The sequence below is a fragment of the Rhodnius prolixus genome, unplaced genomic scaffold (assembly GCF_049639745.1).
Source record: "Rhodnius prolixus isolate KJV_2025 unplaced genomic scaffold, Rpr scaffold_2, whole genome shotgun sequence".
In the NCBI taxonomy this organism is placed as follows: Eukaryota; Metazoa; Arthropoda; class Insecta; order Hemiptera; family Reduviidae; genus Rhodnius; species Rhodnius prolixus.
Window position 1 is genome coordinate 10,498,476 of NW_027411592.1, and position 19,134 is coordinate 10,517,609.

The window sequence follows — 19,134 nt, forward strand, 5'->3', positions numbered from 1 at the left end:
TTTAGACTAGATTCCTTGAGGTTGACCAAAATGAGGCTCTAGAGTGACATCCATTACAATAAAGAACCTTTTCCAATCCTGTCATTGATGAGGCTTAGAAGTAGGCTAAGCTCTCCTAGGCAAAGATGGAAAGCTTGAGATATCCTTTTCCGAAGTACCTAACTCTGAGCCAGAACAACCTTTCGCAATGGCCTAATACGTGCAATGCATTTCCAAAAACCTCCACAGGCTCTCCGCTGCAAGGCTCCATGCGATCCGTGTTGTTACTTTCTATAGAGGACCATCTACGCCTACGCTAATCCGAATGGCCTCACAGATTTGGCGCAGTCATGAAATGAGTAATTAATTTTCAAGAGGTTTTCTGCAATTTCAAACAAAACCTTCCTCCGTGTCATAAAACTGTAAATCAATCTTCAACTCTCAAAGATTAAGACCTCATGGCGCTGTTAGCGTAATATCACTTGCCTAAACACAAAAGGGAAAAAAAAACATTTATCTGAAGATATTCGCAATTTGTAATGGCCGACTTGGACGTCACACTTACGCCGAACTGGTCTTAGAAAACCGCGGTGATTGCAAATTTCGCTTGACTAAGAAAAGACACCACTCTAGGTCCTCTGCCATTGCGATAATGTGGCAATATACAGGTACCTGAAACCCCACAGCAATGAGTGTATGGAGGCTCCCCTCATGCAACTTGTAATTGTTGATCTCTTTTAATCCAAGGAAAAGTAAGATTATAGCCAATCTCAGTCAAAATTTTCTTTAAATTAGTTTTATTGGCAAGCTTTCGACCCTGAGCTCAAATCTTCTTCAGAGCTCATAAATATGAACAATAAGAGACTTGGCCCTAGGTCGAAAGTATGACATTGACGCAAATAAAAATATTCTTACTAAAATTGGCAATATTCCTTTTTGCTGTAAGCGATTACTTTGCGTGGACAAGGGCAATGAGGGAATTTATGAGCTGCAAAGAGTTGGCCCTCTTCTTTCACACCCTTTTAGGTTCTACCTGAGCAAAGCTCACCTGATTTGGTTCTATCCAGAGTCTTAATAATTAATTTCTTGTTTCAATTCCCTCTTTAGCTTTCTTGAAATTTTACGCATCGTTTTAAGTCTTTCTTCGCCAAGATAACGCTCAGCCTACTACCGAAAAACCGTAGCTTTAACATCACAAGACGTTTCCCCTGAATCCAGACGAAATTAATGGGTGCTTTTTTTTTCCAAAGAAGGCAGTATACAATAAATTCTACATAGAGAAAGAGTGACGAATAAACGAACTCACATAGACTTACCACTTCGGTAGACAGCCTGAGGTAGGTTCACAGATAATGGGACGGCACTTGGTAAAATTAGTATTCAAAGTACTCACCTGTAAGGTAAAAAAGAAACAATTAGTCAAATATTTAAATAGAAATAAAAATGGGAGGGAATTAGTTCAGCGGCTAGCGTAATCCAGATTCGAATCCAGCTGCCGGTTCTTACGATTTGCTTCTCTCAGGAGCTTCCTTACAGCTCACTGTTCAGTGAAGGACAGCACTGTAACGAGAGAGAATACTGTACGGAGGCCAACAGTGTACTGAGAAAAGCTACGGGCGGCCAATGGCCTCAGATTTTCCCTGAAGACTTTTAAGATTCTTATGGAATCATTAAAGTGCTCCAGGATAGAAGATAAACCGCACAGGAAATATTTTATCGCACTTCCAGGGAACAGAATTAGTAGTAGTAGTAGTAATAAAGTTTATTTAAATGGAAAAACAAAATACAATGTACAATATTTTGGAACAGAACAAAAAAAAAAAAAAAAAAAACTTTAAACGGCATGGTATCTACCGTCTGCCGGAGTTTGACACATATATTATTTACACAATTGGGGGGCGGAAAGAAAAAATAAAAATAAAAAGTTGAAATTAATAATTTTACGTAAATAAATAAATAAATAAAAAACATTTTAAATACAGGTTTGACTAAAAAAAAAAAAGAGAGAAAATATATGAATTTTCAAAAGTTCATTCACTTTCATGAATTTACAAAAGCTCCTCTCAGATGAGTGCAAAATCAGGAAACAGGCTCATTGAGGACTTTTCCTCTAAACTTCCAAGAATGAGCTGCGTAATGGATGAGCTGAGGCCAATCTATACCATTCAACAAACTTAAAAATCTTTCTAGAGAGAGATATCTCTCTCCAAAAACTGCCAAACGAATAGGCGACAGGGCAGGGCAGGTAGCAACAAAGTGGAAAGTGTCTTCCTTCTCCTCAAGATCACATAGAGGGCATTCTACTCCAGACTGTTGTTGGTCATAGGGCTTATAATTAAGTCTCATCAGTTCTCCTCTCAGCTTGAGAGCCCAACGTACAGAAGATAAACTATTGAGAGTGTCTACCCCCTCACTGAGTAAATTAGCACATCTCACGTCATGATCTAACAATTTATAAATTGTAAATCTATGAGTGGAGCTTGCTCTTTCCTTAAATTTATTTTTTGCGTTCAACCTCACTTGGTCTACCAAGCTCCCAATCTGAGAACTGAGGGTGGCGCCATCAGTTGTGCTAAAATTAATTGACACTTCATATCTACCAGCCCAGGAGATACCTTCTTTTATAACTTCCTCAGCAACTATCCGGGGATATCTATGAAGGTCCATACTCAGAACTTTTCCTATGTACCGGGCATGAAGTTCAAAGGTATGTACAAAAAGAGGGTTTAGTCCCGTCTCCAAGTGTAAAATATACGAAGGAGAATAATAAGGAAGCTGGAACAACTTCCTAACAAAAAACCAAAGAACCCTTTCAACGCTCTCAAATTCGTCTGAACCCCATACCTGTGCGCCATAACAAAGAATGGACCGCGAGACAGCATTAAAAACCTGTAGCTTTGAGCTTAAATTTACCAGAGGGTCACTGATCAATCTTCTCCACACAACATTCAAAGCTCCAGTGATAGAAGATAAACCGTACAGGAAATATTTTATCGCACTTCCAGGGAACAGAATTAAAGCCCATTAAAGAACTTCACATTAACACAGTGTTCTTTAAACTGCAACTTTCTTTAATGTAACAAAAAGAAGTCATTATTGCAATATTTTTTGCATAAAACTGATCTACTCTTATTAAATCAATTTCAACTTAAAAATAATATAATCAAAAATGAATAATTCATAACTAATCCGCCAGGGCGAAGAACCCTGTAATAAAAGAAATATGGAGGTCACCATAGTTTACAGTATGGCACGCAAAATTATTTTCTAAAAAAACATGCGAACTAAAAGCTCATCACCAGCTTTATGTCCATCAATGTCATTCACTTGGAATGCTGATTTTTTTTTTTTTTAATTTATTTATTACAAACCTGTTTACACGCAAACTGAAAAATCAATGCCAACTCTTGAGGGATGTGTTTAATATTGATTAGGTAAAAAAACAAAAATAAAATGCTCCTCTCTAAAGAATCACGGTCTAAGAGTACGGCCTTATTGCTTGAATAATCCTAATTTGAATTCAATATGGCATCGTAATGGTCGAAGTGGTTTTCGAGAAAACCTCACCAAAAAAAGTATGCAAATATTGTAAAATCTAACTTGTAAAACCGCACTTCCGGTGGCTGACATTTTCTATCTCAGGGAACCTCAAATCGGATAGATCCATGAAAAATTAAAATCGCCAATCTGGAAAAGATCGTAAGGCTTTTCAAACATATAAAGGACGCAAAGAAACTCCAAAATAATTTTATCAACAATAATGATCCAAAAATAAATCTCTCCCATCCAGTAAAAATCAATCTAATAACATTGCAACGAAGGAAGTGAAAAAAAAAAGAAGAAGGAAAATGATGGATAAGGAAAAATATTACAAGAAAATGGCGGTAATGAACCTTGTTGAAGGAGAGAGAGCGCAATGAATGGCTATTATTAGGAACAAAAATTGTGATCAAATGATTCAAAATGGTTTCTCGCTAAAAATAGAAAAAAATAAAAAAATCGCAACTAAATAATGGTGGTGTTATTTTATTAATGCAAAAAACGTGCCGATTTGAAGGAAGTACAATTTGAAATTAGCCATGGTTACAATATATTAGAAAGTATTACCAGCTAGTTAATCACGACGTATATCGCCGTAATCTAATGGACGTTAATACTCTGAATAAAGACCATTTACCGCTAGGTCTGAAGTTATGGTGGGTGAGAAGGAAGGAGTAATCAGTTTTATAACTTTTTCAAATCCGTCCTTCTAGAAGTTAGGATTAAAGGGAATGCCGCTAATCTATCTGTTTCATCGCATACCACTAATTAATGCATAACAAGTTGTGATAAACATCGTCGATGAAAGGAATGCAAATCTAGACGGATACACACTGAAGAGAAATTAATTAAGGACGGTCTAAATATTTTCAATCTTCTTACCTTCTGGTTTCGAAACCACTCAAATTCCCATCAAATTCTAAATGAATGAATAGAAATAAACTTATTAAGGAATGCGATTATTAAAGACAGATATTAATTACCAGACCTTAAATTGGTATAATGATTATCATCATGTTCAAGGTCCAAAAACATTATCTCTTGAGATGAGAAAACTGTTACGTTTCCACAGGATTAGTTGTGGGCAAGTGCAGAGCTCTACTTTCTCCTGATGTGACATGTGGCACTGTCCATCTCCCTATAATTCCCGGCCATCCGTAACTTTTCTGTTTTTATCTCGGTCTACCAAACTGGTCCACGACACCTAATTTGGACGTTAAGTTGCGATTGAAAAAAAATATGCGCTTTTCTTATTTTTCATTGAAAAACTGCAACAGTATAGTACGCTTGAAATTGTTTTACAAATTCTATTTCACCATATTTACAAATTTTCTGTACAATGCAGGTAACAAGTTTAATGTTGAAGAAAAAAATACGATGAAGTGGTTTTGGATTCGATTCCTGGTCCACGCATTGGATTTAAGTACGATACCAGGCTCCCTCACTGTAGCGCTTCGTAGGAATATTACTGTACTGTCGTAGACCACGCAGAGGACGATACTGTTCGGAGGTTCCCCCTATTCGCTAGCGGAAGCGAGATTAGTCGGATAAAGAAGTTTGAGAATGTAACATAGCTGTTGAACTGCGCTAGTCTAGATTGATACTACTTGCTTCTATTTGTTCGCAGGAACGGTGGTTTAAGTGTTGAACTATATGCTATTGTGATGAGACTGAGGAGGCGGGAAGGTGTTTTGAACTTGATGTAGTGGTTTTAGAAAAAGTGGGCTTGTAAATGGGAGATCCCCAGTTCGAATCGCGCGTGTAACTACATTTTATTTAATAGAAAAAATGTTAATAGGGAAACATATGCTTAAATCCACATCCACAACACCAAATTTGGTAGTTAGACATTAAATGCTAGCTGGAAATACGAGTATAGGTGATCAGTTACTTTATGAAAAGGGCGAGATTATTTCTGTGGCTTGGTGCAAGAAGTGCCAATGTCAGATTTTGGTAAAAATGAGTAAAAAATCTGTTTTGATATGTTAACCATCAGAATTTTTCTTGCAAGGAGTGCAAAAGTCAATTTCAAAGTAGTAACTGAGTTACTAAAACTGGCCAATGTCAAAATTTAGCATTAATATTTCCCCTCTTCTGGTAAACCAAAGAGGGAGTACACTCGTAATGACATTGGCATTTCTTGCACCAAGCCACAGATTTATATGATTGGTGATTAGGTGATAAGTAGGACTTCAAACAGACAGTTCAAAATAAAAATAAATGACATTAAACGATATTTTAATCATTATTACACTGTCCATCAAACTATAGAACTTATTGAATAGGAAAAGTGTGAAGTCTTGGCTTGAAAAAAAATCGAGCGCAATTACCCGTTGGAATACGTGGCTACTGAATGAGCAATGTTGAATCAGCTGTTTTGGCTTGACAACACTGGCCTTTCGTAGGTATTTCGCCTATAGTAGAGATAGCAAGTGCCAGGTTCTCACCCTTAGTGGCAGCGAGAAAACACGGCCGTACTTGTTTCCCTCACAAAGGTAAAATTATCCACCAACAAAATCTCCGGATTGCTTTATTTAAACTATAGATATAAACTATCCAGCTACCAAGATTTAAGGTCGGCACTATGTAAACAAGCAAACACATGGAAACAAGCGAGAAACCAGCTGACCCCGGGACTAAAGGACAGGGCTAGGGTAAACTCTATCAATAAATTACTGTAATTAAATAAGTACGATAATTCAAGAGGCTCACAACCAACAGCCGTCACAAAACTTCCTAAAGAGATTATTCAACCGTCTTTCGGCTAGCTAAAAATAGTAAATACTATCGGCTCAGTGATTAGCGTACTGGATTCCCATGTGGAGATCCCAGGATTGAACCCACCAGCTGCTAGCTCTTAGAATTTCTTTTACTAGAAGCATCTTTCAGCTCTCTGACCGGAAAGGGTCAGTGTTGCCTGTAACAAGAGAACTTTGTTCTGAAAAGTGCTCTGAAAAAAGCTTCGGGTATCAATGACCTCAGGTGTTGACGCGCCTTAATTTTTTTTTTTTTTAAATAACAATTACAATCATGCAAATAGAATCAATCAACATGCTACCAGCATTCTATTCTTCATTGTTACTAAAAAAACATTTTCACAAGGTTACACAGCATCACAGAAATAGTTGGCGAAGATCTTGGACGATGATAGAGATCATAAAATAAAATGAAATGAAAAATAGAATGGCAAAAATAATCGTCTGATAGCAGAAGCGAAGGGTCCGTTCTCATTGTAATGTGTGAGAAGGTAATAATGCAGTCGGCTGAGGTATAAAGACGATCTTATCGTAAACTTCTCAAATGGTAAAGATACCATCGGGTACGAGAAGAACTCAGAGGTAACATATCCTGATTTTAGAAAAGGATATAATGAAAGCTGTTGAACAACCCACCAAACCGGCAGTAAGATGGGAGAGGGGAACCATTTTAAGAAAGGGCAAGTCGGAACTCACATCGATGAAAATAAAGAAAATTTTTCCCAAAACTTATTTGCTCAATTTAAAGAGAGAGAGGAGAGACCATAGTTTTAGGATGATTTATCTCTTTTGGAGCATTAGTTCTCTCTCCCAATACCTGGAGCAGAAACATTTTACTTGGAGTAATCGTTTTGTTCGGCCCAACTGGAGGTGGATACCAGGTTTACTGCTGCTACCCTAATAATGTCCAGTGCAGCCCTCTCTGGTTCAGAATTTAGTAATAAAGACACCAATACTAAAAGATTGGCCCAACTAATAATATATAAGTCAAATATATCGATTATGAAACCTTTAGTATAATTGTGCTCGTTTTGTACGAGATGCCAACTGCAGTCTACATTCCATTTTGGTTTATTACCATCATAAAACAAACTGCACTGGCTGTAAAACTGAAAACATACACCTGGAGTGCCGATATTTGGAAGCACACCTACTGATATCTCCTTTTTTTTTAAAAAAAAAACCTTCAATTAAAAAAGTTATGTATAACGATAGTGAAAAAAAGAAAAGAGTTCGTAAATAATCGATAACAATCTACATTTTAATCGATTCGAATTTTCGAAATTCAAGTTCTTCACCGGAGTATTCATTTTGAGTCCCCTAATTCGATTATCTATAAACTGAGATTATTTTTACTAGTTTCGAACCTACATTTCAAACTCTTGGATCTATAACTTTAATTTGAATAATTATTTTAGGCGAATTCGTTTAATGGCAGTTCGTAGAGGGAGATAGAGATAGTTTATGGGGCTCCTCGCAGCTGTGCAATGTGGCTTACGGTTCTACAAACTGTCCAAATAAGAGCTGCAAATATTTTGGAAATCCGAGTTACTCTACTCCTTTCGTAGCAACTTTAGTGTGTAGGGGGGACGGATGCTGTCCAGTTTCATTCGTCTAATCACTGATACAACCTATAAAATAATGATTATCTTCTCCTCAAACCCCTTCACCGTCGAATCTTCTCTCAGACCTAAAAAAAAAAAAAGAGTATCTAAAACCTACATTAGATACGAACATAATTATAGTGTAAAAGTACCAAGCTGGTGCCAAGCCGGACCAAACGTTTATTTTATCAAGATCATTTCCGTTAATATAGACTTCCGGCCTACTTGTTATAAATATACACCAACTTAGTTTAAAAAAAACATCATGTTATTAAATGAAATTCAATTCTGTCTGGTCAAATAACAGATTAACTTCAAAACTGGGACTTCGATTCAATGACAAGTTGCCAGATTTCACACGTCTAGTGAATTATCACGTATAGCGGATTATCACGTATAGTATATTTATAAGAAATTTGTATTTCGAAATAGAACAAAAATCTGATGTGATGATTCAGCTGACTGTTTCTTAACACAGCTCTCGAGTTGTTAACTTATATCAACATTATAATTAAATCCTCAAAATGTCCTCAACGATTTATCCAAATAAAAACTTTTGATCTATCTAAGCACCCTAAAAAAACTGTAGAAGGAATTTTGGGAAAAAATTCAGCAAATTGAAAAATATGGAATAAAACATGTTAAAATAGGATTTCATTTTTAAACCTCTTTATAATAGAAACACACACAAAAATGTACTTCAGCTGGTAGAATACTTCTTCTCCCAAAGTTCCCTTAATCGAACTGTCATTCAAAAAAATGTTCCTCATAAAAGTTATAGGACAAAACTAGTGCAAAGTGGATTCAATGTTTTTTTTTTGTTTTTTTTTTTGTAATTTATTTGTTATTCACAATCTACAAAAGAATAAAATGCAATCAGTGAATAAGATGAAAGAAGACATTATGGCTGGATCAGCTTGAGGAGAGAAGCTGCCCTCCGGCAACACTCTCGCTGGAGTTCCTTACATTACTGGAGCTGGTCACGAGGCCAACAGCGTTTCAATCGACGTGGAGGACAATCTGGAATCGTTGTGGAGGCAAGATTTTGAATAAGAGGATTGGTACAGAATGGAAGAGAGTCAAAGAATTTTCTATATTTAGATTTAGATTCGTCAGTTACGTATGAGATTTTGAGATCGTTATGGAGGGTGGAGTTAGAGACATAAAATGGAGAATTCGTAATCTGACGGAGTATTTTTGATTGGAAGGACTGTATTCTTTGTGAATTGGAATGTTTGGCTGAACCCCACAGTTCAAGTCCATAAGTCCAGATCGGTTTAAGTACGCTGTTGTATATTAGTCGTTTATGTTCCAGTGGTAGTTTGGATTGTCTGCCAATTAGTCGCAGTAGTAATTTGTTTCGTCGGTTGAGTTCAAGTCTTTTCAGTTTAGTGTGCGGATTCCACGTTAGTCTTTTGTCGATGTACATCCCAAGGTAGCGAACTAAATTAGCAGAAGGAAGAGGAATTGAGTTAAGACTTATAGAGGGACAAGAATTACGACGCAAAGTAAAAGTTATCTGTTCGCACTTTTGAGGATTGAATTTGACTCTCCACTTTTTGGCCCAGGGTTCTAGTTTGTGTATATGAGATTGTAGATGAGAGGAAGCGGTAGTGGCGTCTGAGTTAGAAGAGAGAATAGCAGTATCGTCAGCGTAAGTGCAGAGCAGTGTGTTTGAGTCAGTTGGTAGGTCGGATGTGTACACAGTATAGAGGAGCGGTCCGAGAATACTACCTTGAGGTACACCAGCCCGTGCCAGAGAGTAGTCGGAAGAGGCAGATCCACAACTTATCTTAAAGAAGCGGTCGGTAAGAAATGATAGTAGAATTAAGTAATAAGTTGATGGAAGAGCACTCTTTAACTTCCACAATAGTCCTGGGTGCCAGACTCGATCAAAGGCCTGAGCCACGTCGAGAAAGGCCCCACAGCAATATTGTTTCCGCTCCAGAGAGGAAGATATGGCGTCTACTACTCTGTGACACTGGTGAATAGTGCTGTGCTGTTGTCGGAAGCCAAACTGATGTGTTGGAATTATAGTCACAGATTCCAGAATAGGGTAGATGCGTTTAAGTAAAAGTTTTTCCAATATTTTTCCCATAATAGGTAGCAAACTAATAGGTCGGTAAGAGGTTGGAAGGTGTAAGGATTTATTAGGTTTCGGTATCATTTTTATTACAGAGAATTTCCAAGTTAAGGGAAAGTATGTTGTCCTGAGAACTGAGTTATAAATGTATGTTAAGAAAACGACTGCTTTTTTCGGAAGATTGCGAAGAATTTGTGCTGTTATCAAGTCGTATCCTGGAGATTTTTTGTACGGTAGGGATTTTATTACGTGTTTAACGTCAGACGGAGTGAATGGTTTTGGTGGTAACGAGAGTGGGAGAGGGATGTCTAGGTCTGCTATGACGTCAGTGCAGTGTGACTCGTCTTGAATATCTGGGTGAGGAGTGAATACGTTAGTTAAGTGGTTCTTAAATTCTGTCGCTGTTTCATTGTCGGTAACTGTCCAAGATCCATCGTCACGTCTAAGAGGAGAGGAGACAAATTTATATCTGAGAAGACGTTTGGTGGCTGTCCAAAGAGATTTGCGGTCAGATACCAGAGAGGTCACGTACTCGTCATACTTTAGGGATCTGTGTTTTTGAAGCTCTCGTTTCAGCTGTCTCGTCAGTCGGTTGAAGGTCAGCTTGTCACTCGGATAGCGAGTGTGTTGCCACAAAGCACGGGCTCTTCGTTTCTCTCTTATTAGCATTCTTATGGCAATAGGTACATTGTGTTGTCGAAAATTATTCTTTAGTGAAGTGCATCTGGTGGATTCGGAAATGGAAGTTTGAATAGAAATAGTAAGTGTCTGTACTGCGTTATCTATTTCATCAGGGGTTTTTAATGATGTTAACAGATTTAGTTTGTTTGCTAAGATAGTTTGGAAGAGAGTCCAGTCTACAGGCCCAGTGATTAGTGTAGGAGGTGAAGGAGTGGGTTTGGCTACTACACTGAGTGTAAGGAGTACAGGGCTGTGGTCAGAAGATAAGTCAGTAAGTGTATAAATGTCTTTGTAAATGGACGTCGTATTAAAAGAGATGAAGATGTCCAGAATGTCAGGTAGTTTTGACTGTGCTGTAGGCCAGTATGTCGGTCGGTCTGGTGATAGAACATCGTACTGTTTACGAGAAAGAACATCCAGCAGTGTGCGTCCCCGTGGATTGGATGTACGACATCCCCACTGAGGATGCTTGGCGTTGTAATCTCTTCCAGCAAGAAATTTAGGCCCTAGGGAATGGAAGAAAGATTGAAAGTCCGTTGCTGAGATAGGTTTATTAGGAGGGCAGTAAACTGCTGCTAGATTGAACCCTAGAGGTTGGCAGTCTAGAGAAATGGCTGTGGATTGAAGGAATTCTCTCTGGTAGGAAGGAATTTGATGATGATTTAGAGTGCTTCTGACTAAAATAGCTGCGCCACCATGAGATGTGTCGTCTGGGTGATCAGTCCTGTACGTTTTGTATCCGGTTATGTAAAAGTTGGATCGTCCAGTAAAGTGAGTCTCGGTAATAAGTGCAACGTCAATTCGTTTGTCATTTAGAAATATCTCTAGTTCGTCTCTGTGAGAGTTCAAACCATTTGCATTCCAAAGGAGAATTGCGAGTGATTGCTGAAGATTAGAGTTCAACGTGAGAGTTTGGGAATGATTTCTGTTACCAGAGAAGTGAGTAATGTGATGAGTGGAGTGATGAGAGACTTGAATTCGGAGAAGAATGTGTTAAGGAGAGAGGTGAGGTCGTGAGAGATAGGGGATGGTTGAGTAAAAGCTGGACGAATCGCTGAAGGCCCCGCAACTTCTGCATATGTAGGTCTGTTACTGGTGGTGGTTGGTAGAGGATGTTCACGAGTAGATTCTTTAGCAGGAAGCACAGGAAATTCGGAGCTTCTTGGAGGAAGAGCAGTTTGCTGTGATGAGCCATTCTGATGTTGATCTGGCCAGATTCCATTTTTGGCGTAGATGTTTCTTCTCCTGAGGCGCTGAAGTTCTTTGTGAACAGTGCAACCTTTGTAATTTGCTGAGTGGGCTTCAAGACAAAGTGCACATGTTGGAGGAGTTTCTATTGATTTCTTGCATTCTGAAGATGGATGCATACCTGCACATCTTACGCACCTCGGATTATGGTTGCAATATGACCTCGTATGGCCATATTGTTGGCATCTTTTACATTGTAGGATTTCTATTGTCTTGTGTGGTTCCTCTATGTTAATTCTTGTGTGTACAATCGTTTGTAATTTGAAAATATCTGTATTATTTATTTGGGGCTCAAGATCAACGAAAAATAATGGAAGCGGTAATTTTGATTTTGAATGTCTGACATTGGTTACGTTTCTAACTTTGAAATTATGGCGTTCCAGGTCCTCTTTAATTATTTCAGTTGGGGTGGAATGGTGAAGGTGCCGAATAACAATGCGGAATGCTTTTTCTGTTTTAATTTGGTAGGTGTGGTATTCTGCTTTATTGGCTTGAAGATAGTGTATTGTCAATCTATATGCTTCGACTGTCTTTGTGGACAGCCGTAGACTGTCTACACTGGATTTACATTCGAACGAGTCTGGACCAATAATCTGAGTTAGTACTTTGCAAAATTCTACATAATTTGACACATTTTTGATGAATATTGGAGGTGGTTTGGTATTTTTTTGAGGTTGATTTTCTTCATGTGTTGGTTCATCTTCCACGCTCAGGGGTGCAAATGGATTAGGAGTATAAAATTTAGATTCACAATTGCTAATTTTTACGGGGGAATGATCAATCTCATTTGCTGACGGAGGATTTTCTCGGAGAGATTCTAATGATTGGTGGATACTTGTATTATCTTCGAAGATCTCGTCGTCCTCAGTAGCGGAGGTCTTTCGGGATTTTCCTTTATTTTTTTTATTTTTTTGTTGAGTATTGGAAGATGTATTTGTTCTCTTAGAACATTTATTTATAACCGTATTAGTGATGCTCTTGCCTTCTTGATCACAGCTGGTTGTTGCGTGGTTACACTCCATATGGACACTTTATTAAATTAAATTTAATGAAATATATATATATATATATATATAAAACAAAATGTTCAAATAACTTACTAACTAACCTTAAAAGTTCAGTTTATATTTGTAGGACTAAATAAAATATTTTGGTTCCTACATCACAACTTAGAGTTTTAACATGCACTGAAAGTTAAGCTATATGAGAGGAGAATCTCCACACACTAAACTGTACACTTTTACCTTTGAAAATAACACAGATTTCAAGAGCGAAATTTATCTATACTTTCCGTGTCACTAGCCACAGCTGGCAATGGATTCAATGTTAAAAGAAAAAAATGGTTGGAGCCATTTGGCAGAAAATCCATAAGTAAAGTGGTACATCCGGTTTATGGATTTAGGATCGCAAAGTTACAATGAGCTCCTCTTGTAGAGCCTAATCTAAAGGGAAAGCTTCTACTTCCGGCAGGTTTAGGAGATTTGGAAGTTTTCAAAGACTTCAAACCCACAGAAAGTTTTCTAAAAATTCTACTTCTTTTCGAACTCAGAAAAGATATTTCCTATCTTAACTTTTTTTTTTGCATTTATTTACGCTACAATCAGCGCGTTAGCGCTATAAGTAAGTGTTAGCGCTATAAGTAACAGTGATAACAGAGTAACATTGATTAACAGAAGTATACGAGTGGAGAAGTTACACAATGGTAACTCCCAAATATTAGATGGTTAGCCACTCTCTTCACTGGAGAGGAGATCACGAGGCCACTGTCTTTTAGGGGTTGTCAGGAAGAGTTCTAGAAGAAAGATTTTTAGCTAGAGGATTTATATGAGATTGCAGGTTGAAGTGGAGTTTTCTGTATCTTGTTTTCAGCGACTTGTGTGACAAAAGGAATGTTAAGGTCAGTGTGTATAGTCCAGGTTGGAGACATAAAAAGGAGCGTGCACAGTAGTTCGAAGTAGTTTAGATTGTAGAGATTGAATCCTTTGGAGATTGGAGCGTTTGGTTGAACCCCACAGCTCTATTGCATACGCCCAGATGGGTTTCAAAATAGAAGTATAAATTAGTTTTTTGTTGTCCAGACAGAGTTTTGATCTGTCGTCTAAGAGTCTTTTAAGTAGTCGATAGCGTCTGTTCAGTTCTGTTCTTTTAAGTCTAGTGTCTTAATTTGAAATGGAAAATTTGACTTGATCCTGAGTGTGAGAAAGTATAATGAAACTGACCATGGGGAATCTTCTCTGAGAGGTTCCAGCTTTTCTGGATGATAATCTTCCGTTCTGGCAACACGGAAATGAGAAAGCAAAGTGGTTTTACTCTATCGCTTCATCACATGATCATAATGGGTTCCATGGAGACCAACACTATCTGAAGATCAGCTCTCTCTCCTCTTGAGTTAAACCAATCTCAAAACTCCCCTAAAATCAATGGCTTTTTCGCTACGGGAAGTGTATCAAATGCAAGGAACGGATTGCTAAAGCAACAAGTAGTTTTTTTACTAGATTCTGTATGAATAAAATTTAAATATGGGCCAGCTCAGTAAGAGCTTTAGACATAGCGATACATATTTGAAATGGAGTTCAGTTTTTCCATAGATCTAGATAGAGTCTTGGTTTCAGTCTTTTTAAGGCTTAAGCTCGCCAAGGTATTAAATGAAATTGTTATCTGATGAAATCGTGAATGAAAAACCAAACATAGAAGCTGGTGAGTTTAGACAGTAATACTGTAGAAGAAGAATAAATAATTTTAAGAAAACTAATGACGTCTTTTGCCGTTTGAGTTCAGCGACAAACTGTAATTCCCAACACTTGTAGAACAAGGCACCACTGGAGAGAGCTTTCCAGCTTCTACTTGGTTTGAATTATTGAGCACAGTTCTCTCTCTCCATCTTCAATTATTCATTACATGTTGTCTTCATTAGAGTGTCCATTAAGAATGTAACGAACTGTTAGTGTCCTATTCAACTTCTGCTCACATTGAATAAAGTTTTTTCCCCTCCTATCTTTCTATATCAATTTGTTTTACCACACTAAACTATTAATGAACTAGGCACAAGAAATTATTATAAATAATATATATTTTGAAAGTGAATTCCAAGCTAGCAGAAATTTGGAATCTACGTTTTCAAAAGATCACAGTTAAAGCAAGAATATGACCTAAGAGGCCATTAGTCTAGGATGCCAGTCACTTCCAGAAGATAGAAGGCTCCAAAGCAAGACGAAGCTGACATACTAATACTTAGAAGATATACTACAAACTGCACTGAAAACAAGTCGAGTGAACTTCGCGACAATGCTGGTGGTGTCGAGTGGAAAACAAGCAAGACAGGCGGAAGGTTCATTGACTTCAAACTCTAGCAAGAGTTTTACAGGCAACACTTGGCTAATGGTAGATAGTTGTTGCAGTAGTTTATATGAAATAGATGCATAGAGAAGAAGCTTCAAGGTCAATAGTAACGATCATCTTTCCCACGTAAGACCAGCTTCTTCCCAGTAAACAAAAAGTGGAATAAAACTGCTCCACTGGTTAGACAAGTGTTTTAACGAACTGTTTTCAAGTAGTCTACAAAAGTCTTACAGAGAATGGTCATCTAAACAACCTTCAAGAAGAACTACAAGCGAACTAACCTCAAAAATCTACATCAAAATAGGAAGAAGCTTTCTACATTGCAAAGGAAGTGATTATTAGGCGACCTAAAAGCTCTATTGTGGTGAATGTAGTGGGTGATGAGCTGAACTTTGTCTGTGAGTTCACTAAACACCCCAATAGTAGCAAACACCAGATATCCCGACAGCACTGAGTACATTTTGAGGAGTGTTGGGTGTTAGTCTAGGAATACCCACGAAGACGCCAAGTTCCCTTAAGAACACTTCTCCCTAATGGTAGCAAAAAAGATCTACTTTAGGAGAAGTTATCAGGGCAATTAACTAATTATAACTGCTAAACAACTAAATCATGAGCGAACGTCTCAAAACATTACTGCATTTTCAACCTCGCATTTTGAACTGCTCTCAATACGCGTTTTGTAATGATTCCCCCCTTCCCCCGAAAAAAACACAGTAACTGCGAGCCTAATACAATGAACACATCACTGAATCCGCAATGTAGAACAATATCAATTGAATTCATCCGTCAACATCTTCTTCAAATATTCCGTGCTCTTGATACTATAGCGGTTTCATCAGAACACAAAAACTTTTGAGGACTTCTTACAAACTAGTCTTGTAAAATCAATTACAATTCTTGTTCATTCTTAAAAAGATACAACGGAGATTATCTGATCTGACTAAACCTGAGTTAACTAAACTTTTAGCGAGATTTCAAACCGTTCTTTCTGTAGAGGCTTTCGTTTCATTGGTTTGACGTCCGCTTAGGAATTGCAACAAACTGAGCGCCACAGACCATAAATGTTAATATTAACTTTTACTCTCTTTAGCGCATCTACATCGAACTCATGTTTATATCGAAAAATTAAGGCGCGTTTCAGAGCACTGCTGGCCACCAGACACTGGTTTCTCATTACAGACAAAATCTCTCTCAAAAACATGAGCTATAAGAGGCTCCTTCTTCTTAAATGGCGCTACAACTCATGTAGAGCATTGGCCTCCTCAGGACGTGCCCGCCAGGCGTCTCTTTCCTGCGCAGCCGCCCTCCAGTTACGGAATCCTAGCATTGCCAAAGCATCTCTTGCCACACAGTCCTGCCATCGCGTTCTTGGTCTACCTAGCCTCCTGGGACCTTGTTCGCTACCATCCTTTGGGGGGGGGGCATTTCTTCATCCCCCATCCTTGCCACGTGCCCTGCCCATCGCAGTCTTCCCAAATTTTATAATTTTGGCGATATCTGGTTCCTTGAACAAAGCAAATACCTCCCGGTTTTTCCTGATTCTCCAGTTCTGTCCATCACGTACAGGGCCATAAATTCTACGGAGAACCTTCCGCTCGAATACCGCCATGGACCGCTCATCTACTTTTGACATGGTCCATGCTTCGGCGCCGTATATAAGCACTGGCCGGATCAACGTCTTGTACATTTGAATTTTCGTGCTGCGAGAGATAAGCTTGCTTTTTAAGTATTTTACTAGGCCTAAATAGCCATCATTCTTCTTTTAATTTAATTAATAAGAGGCTCCTAGGAAGTAAAAAAAAATCTAAGGGTATGCACGATTCAATCCCGCGGGATCTCCGAGCTAGAGTCCAGCGCGATAAATCTTTCGCTTACTTTTAATTTATGCTAATATAAACTAAATCCACTAATATGAAGAAAGATGGCAAAGTAACTGCGAATTTTACTTGCAACTACCGAACTAGGTGACGTGGAAGGAAGCGACTTTACTATAAATTTCTCATATTAACCATTAAATAAAATCCAAAGTCTAAACCTGGAATCGAACCCACTAAACCAACAATACACCTTAGCATTGCGGGTCTAGTCTCTTAACCGCTTCCTAGGCGCCTAGGAATGTGAAAAATCATTTAGAAATATTACAAAACAGAATCAAGCAGGATTGGTATTAATTTCCAGGTGTGTTTTAAGCTAATTATGAGGAACCTTTCGTTAAATACGGGTGAATTATGGAAACGCGTGTAGCAAACCAACCAACTCTCATTAGCAGAAGTGCTTTTACCAAAGATCTAAACATAAATCACGACTCCACTCCTCTCTTGCCTTCCCAGTTCTGATTAAAGCAGCGCCAACTACAGATTTCCTAATCGTCCACTTCCCCTTCTCCCGCCATTCGCCTCCAACGCCCTCTCTAGTCCTTTACAACACTATTTTTACGTAATCACGAAGATTTAGCTGTGTTTTTAATTCCTGCAATATAGTTTTTATTTTATTAACAAACAGTGCTAACATGATCGGTGAACTATTTTCTATTTTTATTAAAGGTTAAATACTTAATTCTTAATACGTGGAAGTTATGCCAAATTTTGCTTTCTTCCGGAAATACATGTTTAAAGTTCATCTAGTTGTTGAAACTTACGAAATACAAAAAACATTCTGTCCATTTCAGAATCCGACAGCTGGCCCCCCAAATTTGGTTTTTCTTACCCTGATTACTGGACGGACGTTCGAGTACTCGTTTAGTGACTCGACTGAATTCCGGTGTTCGGTTTATTTTGAAATTAAGAAGGGATAGACATTATTGCCCCATCAATTCACCCATCTTGTTTGGCTAAACGTGAAGTACAGAAGGTAGTAACTTCGTGTTCATTCTCTTCAGGAGTCAACACTCCCAATATTTGCTAAATATATTCATTATTAAGGCCCAATTAGATCTTAGAAACTGTTACCTACACAAATTCATTTCAGGTTGAATTCTCGGTACCTTGTAACTCTGTCTAAAAAAAGTAGGTCATCCGTAAAGTGATAATAGGTAAGGTTAGGTTAGAAGAGTTTCATTTAAAAATGAATTATATTTAATGCAGTAATTCAGAGATTTGGCTTCCAAAAATTATGTCAATTTTTATTTATTATTTTATGCGATCGGCAATAATTTATTTGTACTTTGTATTTTTAGCTTTACATCGTTCTTATTGTATAAGAACGCAAACTTACTTAGCTTGTAGAGCTATTACAAAATTTCTAAAATGTGTGCAAAGTTTTGGGTTATTCCCAAAGGATGTGGCCCCAGGACAAAATAAAAGTCCGTACCTCGTTCACCATTCTCTCCTTCCGTGATTGCGCGCTTGTGCGTTGGCACAATGCAAATAACCGTCACCTGAGTATGTTTTACATGAGTACTATACGGTTCTACACACCCAGCTGAATATAACTTTCAATGTATAAAATATTAATTGTATAATTAAAAATTTCAAGATACAAAAATGGAACCCTAAATAATTGAGAACAAACGAATTAGGTACCCCGAAATGAGATCATAATGCTCGCTTCGTACATCACAAATAATACCATAAAACAGAAGCCTTTATTTTTAACTTTATTTATTTTAGTAAGGCGCTAAAAGAGTAAATAACTGTGCAAACATTTAGTTTAAGATTAATGTTGCTTTTAGTAGATAAACTGAATGCTTAAACTTTCGGCCATATAAACCTCTAGCTTGTGGTGGGCAACTGTGGTAAAATGAGGAAAATTAACCGACCTAAAGACAATAATAAATAAAGTTAATATTTTATAACTAAAATGTAATGCCGTTTGAATAACTAATAAAGTAATTTTAAACAAAATTTTGTAAATATAAAGAAGACGGCCCCTACCTTTATTATAATAAATTAACTGAGGTCCATTT

The 19,134-nt window shown here is 37.7% G+C and overlaps 2 protein-coding genes across 2 annotated transcripts in view; one reads left to right on the forward strand and one right to left on the reverse strand.

Annotated features, from left to right (window-relative positions):
* Positions 1–19,134, reverse strand: part of ckn (CRK like proto-oncogene, adaptor protein) — a 357,411-nt gene that overhangs the window by 299,297 nt on the left and 38,980 nt on the right. The gene's annotated exons all lie outside the window — the stretch shown is intronic.
* Positions 1–19,134, forward strand: part of LOC141450176 (ras-related protein Rab-13-like) — a 175,027-nt gene that overhangs the window by 96,055 nt on the left and 59,838 nt on the right. The window lies entirely within an intron of this gene.